Source organism: Gekko japonicus, unplaced genomic scaffold (genome assembly GCF_001447785.1).
Source record: "Gekko japonicus isolate JY-2015 unplaced genomic scaffold, Gekko_japonicus_V1.1 scaffold354, whole genome shotgun sequence".
NCBI lineage: Eukaryota > Metazoa > Chordata > Lepidosauria > Squamata > Gekkonidae > Gekko > Gekko japonicus.
Genome location: NW_015161415.1, coordinates 147,713 through 152,793, shown reverse-complemented (window position 1 = coordinate 152,793; position 5,081 = coordinate 147,713). Strand labels below are relative to the sequence as shown.

General features: G+C 38.6%; 1 protein-coding gene across 1 annotated transcript in view; it reads left to right on the top strand.

The window, feature by feature from the left end:
- CENPP (centromere protein P) overlaps window positions 1-5,081 on the top strand; it is a 236,413-nt gene that overhangs the window by 124,667 nt on the left and 106,665 nt on the right. The window lies entirely within an intron of this gene.

Genomic DNA, 5,081 nt, shown 5'->3' with positions numbered 1-5,081 from the left:
TAGTCCATCTTAGTACTGACGAATAATGTTAAGAAACTTGTTACTACTCATGTGTTTTTCATCACTGCTTGTATCACAGCCAAAATTTCTAGCTTAACTCTAGACGTCTGAGCAAAGGTTGTGGTTAAATTTGAAGCCTAATAATGAATGGCAGAAAGCCGATATGAGCCCATGTAGTTCATTCGTCCATTTCTGATATACAAGTATACACCTCATGAAAAGAACCCAGTACAAAATGTAGTCTTAAATAGACAAAGTATTCTTTATCTAAGAAAAACTTCATAACAGTTGATGCTGTTTTATAAGTTATCAGACTTATTTTTTCAGGAAAGATAACTTCTTTAAGGAATTAGCAGTAGCAAAGGAAAAACATGCAAATAAGAAATCTATATATTGTGTTTCAAAGCTATCTTTTCTAAAAATTAAAAGAAAACTGCACTGCTGTGGGTCTTAGACAGGCAGGGAATGCCCACCAGGGTGCACTGTGAGTTATCAGGCATCCCTACCCTGCAGAATGGATCTGTTTATTATACTGAATATATCCTTGTCTTCCCCAATGATTGCCAAAAGAGAGATGAAGACGACATTGTGTCATTTTAGCCAACATGGAAGAAATCAAGGCTTCCCACTGCACCGAATGTTGAGCATTTCGTTCTTCAATCATGATACTTTTTCTTCATCAGATTGTTGAAAATATACTCAGACCCAATAATTAGTTTTGCATGATCAAGGGAACTGGTGGCTTATGTTTGTAGAATAGCAGATCTCCCTGTTATGTGGCAAACCACTTTTGAAACTCAGGGAACTTTCAAAAGCATTTTATGATATGGCATCACTAGCAGTATACTGGTTGACGCCTTTGTAGATGACAAAAGCCGCAAAACCAAGCCACCCACAAACAGTCTAAGATGGGTCATAAAGGCCCATCAATGGCAGTTGTTTACAATTCAGGGGTGTCAAACATAAAGCCCAGGGGCCAGAAGCTCTTATACTAGGCTCTTATGCGGCCTTTGAGCAACTAGTGCAAGGGAGGGAACTGGAGACTTCGGGGGGGGAGTGAGTGGAGCCACTCCAATTGTGGCTTCAGCATGGCAGAAGTACCTCGTCTGCAGCAGTCAAACAGTGTGGGAGTGTCTGCCCAGTGCTGTACCACTGACTTTCCAGTCTGCCCATATGCGTTTTCCTTTGCAGCCCCCTCCCAGCCCATGGGGCCTTGCAGTGAGGATACACCAACTTGGAGCTTACCAGCTGTTGTCCTTTATAAACTTTATATCTCCGGTACCTGGCATTAGATAGATAGACAGATATAGTTTATTATATGGTCTACGACCAGCACAGGTAATGTGACTGTATCTGGCATTACATTTCTGGCCCACATGGCCTGGCCCGACAAAGTGACATTTATGTAAGATCCAGCCCTCGTAACAAATGCAGAAACCCAACTTGCACACAGAGACTGAATGTTTGATAGCTTCAGTAAAGCCAGTTAAATTCTAAGGTAAATTTAGTGTTGTTGATCATCCGAAGACCTAGTGAACATCTTCCATTACTTCCCAGTATTTATGATAAGTGAGTTATATCAATATGAAACACTTTGGTGTTTAAAATGAAATTGACTTCCATATAAAATTTCTTATAATTCAAGCAGGCATTTCATAGACATGTACTCAGTTATGCATGTGTAGAGAAAGTGGATAGAAGAAACTTTTCTCCTACTTTGATCATTTTTGAACTTGGGACTACCCTATGAGACTGATTGGAAATACTCAAGACAGGCAAATAGACTCAAGACAGACAAAAACTACTTTACATAGTAGTAGTTGACTTTTTGGAACTCATTGCCATGAAATGTTTCGAGGGCCACTGGCTTAGATAAATTTAAAACAGGGGCTCTGGATAGATTTCTGGGGGATACCTCTAATGATGGCTATTAGCCATGATAGTACAATGAAATTCCATTGTTCAGAGGCAGAATGCCTCCAATTATCACACGTTAAAGAGAATGCAGCAAGTGAGGTTTCTGGGTTTCTCAGTGATCCCTGACCAGGAAGTTTCTCTTGATGTTAAATGGAATCTACCCTTCTGTAACTTAAGCCCATTAGAGCTAGTTTTGCCCTCTGGAGCAGCAGAAAACAAATCTCTGATTTCTTCCACATAACAGCCCATTACATTTGAAAAATGTGACATGTCCCTCACAATCTTCGCTTCTCCAGGTTAAACATACTCATTCCATTCAACCTTTTCTTTTGGGAAATACCAGTTCATTTTTGTTGGCCTCCTCAGATAAACAAATCCTTTCTGATATGTCTACACCTTTTTTTAAATTGCAGCACACAAAACTGGACACCACAGGCCAGAGTGGAAATATTACTGCCTGTGATCTGGATACTGTGCTTATATTTTTGTAGCCTAAAATCACATTAGTCTCATTGCAGCTGCCCACACTGCTGAGTCATGTTCTGTGATTCACTGTAATTCTAAAATTGTTTTCTCATGTGTTTCTGTCAAGCCGTGGATTCCCATCCTGTACTTGTGCACATAATTCTTTTTGCCTACATGCACAACTTAGCATTTATTAGATGAATTTTATTATGTTAGTTTCAGCCCAGCTGTCTCACCTATCAAGGTCATTTTCAATTTTTTTGTCTTCAGAGGACCTAAACAAAAGTTCCAATTTCTGTGAATTCTATTTCTTTCTTTCAAGGTGCTAGATATCCTTTCCAGTTCTGTCAATTGTATCTGTGTGAAAATATGCCTTCCAGTTTAGTGTCATATGCAAGTTTCATGACAATTCCATCCACCTGTTCATCCAACTCATTAATTAAAATGTTGCAGATAACATGTTTATTTCTCCAGTTTTTTAAAAAGTTGGCTAAGGAGAACCATCCTCTTAAGTGTAGAGCTAATGTAGATTTGGAGTTTAACTCTATTTTTCTCTCTGTTATTTCAGAACAATAGTAGGTTAGCATAATCATGTTGAAAAGTGACAGATTATCAACCCTGAAGAAATGTTTAGTGTAACATCTAAGATAACAAGTAACACTGAAGTCATTTTCTGTAATATGAATGGCTTTTAGGGTTTGCCTTGATGTAAAAAAACATACAGGAAAGATAGACTACTTGTGTCATGAAGTAACTGAAATAATAAGGGTTGGCAGACTTCTTTGTACATAAAAAGCATATTTTCTCAGTGGCAAAGACAGTTGAAACTTGAGTTTCTAGTGGTATGAAACCAACCAAATATAGTTTTCCACTAAACCTTAGCAATAACTAATGAACAAAATGCATTTCAGAGTTTGTGTAATACAATAACATTGGATTATACAGAAATAAATATCAGTCAATAGAAAGTGATCATATTTGGGGTTCTTGGCATGTTGCAATGTAATTAGAACTACCATGAATTTTTAAAATGCCTAAGTATGCTTGTATCTCTTTTCTGTAAACAGTCCAATGTATTTGTATTCCATTTATCAAAAGCTTCTTCTGTGTGAATTTCTTAAATGGACATATTCCACTCTTAGTGACTTACTTGAAAGCTCAAATTTTATTTTGTTGGAGAAGGGCCAAGGTGTTTGATTACATGACTCACCATTCGAGCTGTATGTTTTGGCTTCAGTTACAGTCTTATTTCAAAGAGCAGTACACTGTTTGCATTACTTAGTTATGGAAAATTCCTTATTTCAATTCTATGGTTACATTTGGTCTTAGACCATTTGTTGACAGACAAAGTAAATTTTATTTATGTAAATGTTTATATAACCACATGTCACACAGAAGCTTTATTAGTTTTTTATCCATAAATGCTCTCAGACGTACTCAAAGCTTTCTTGGTAGCTCATACTTTCAAATAATTTCCTCATCTCTGCAATGTAAAATAATTCAACCCTATTTTAAAATATTGGAAGGGGTGAAGTATGCTGGTGTCAGAGCGCCATAAAAAGAACTGTAAGTTTGGCCACCACAAGATAGTTGTTCTGTAAAGTTATATAACCGGATGGCAAATATAACTGCTTGAAATTTAAAGAATTGTTGGAGTGAATTGTGCCTATTTTAGCTTGCCTACTGTACTCTGTAAAATGACATTAGACAGGCACAATCCAGTGAACTTCTAGTGAACTCCTGGAACATACATTTGCCTGGCTTTGTGCTATGATTGGCTACTGGACTAGGTGTGACCTGTTTTACCATGCAAGGTTGTGTTCTGGATTAAATGGTATACTTTAAAATTTGTGGTTTTGAAAAGCAGTGTTATATCAATGCAAGACAGTAAACTTTGTGCGAATAGTAGCTAATCTTCCCTCTTCCACATTGCCCTTCTCTGAGCTGGGCAGTGCCTTATACAGTACAGCACCAGCCATATACTGGTTGGTGCACTGCACGTCTGTATAACTGCCTTGCAAGATAAGTCCAAGCTCCATCTAGTCTACCATTCTGTCCCCTTGCTTGGTAATTGAAAGCACAGGAGACTCCATTTGACTGTTGTTCTTGACAACCTTTTGTATCAACGATTTTTTTCTGAGAATTTTTAAAAGCAATCCAAATCTGTTCTGTAGTTATGTTTAAAAACTACAACATCCACTGACAATAAGGGTGCAATTCTTTTCTCCTTTGTGGCTTTTTACTGAAGGGAAAACTTGTGTCTAATGCTTAGTTTTGAAAAACTAAGGTTCCCAGTGCAGGCAGTGGCTGACCTTGATTATGTGTTACTTTCAAGACTGGGCATTGTATGAGTACAAGTGGGGAACCTGCAAGGACTTTTGGGAGGCATCTCATTTTCCCCTCCCTCACTATTTCTGCTTTCCCTTTCATGAAAGCCCCCATAGCCTCCCCCCACCTGCATCTTTCTCTCTTTCCCACCCAAAACCAACCTAACCTGCCTCTCTATCTTAAGCTCCCCCCTCCCAGCAGCCTCTACCTAGGAAAACTGTGACCCAGTTGTGTGGTGCTAGCCACTGGGCCAATCCCACTTACATGGTAGGAAACCCTCTAGGACTTGTGGGGTGATACCTCACTTTCCCCTCTATCCCCCCTCCCCACACTATTTCTTCTTTCTCTCCTCCTGGCAACTCCATATTTTC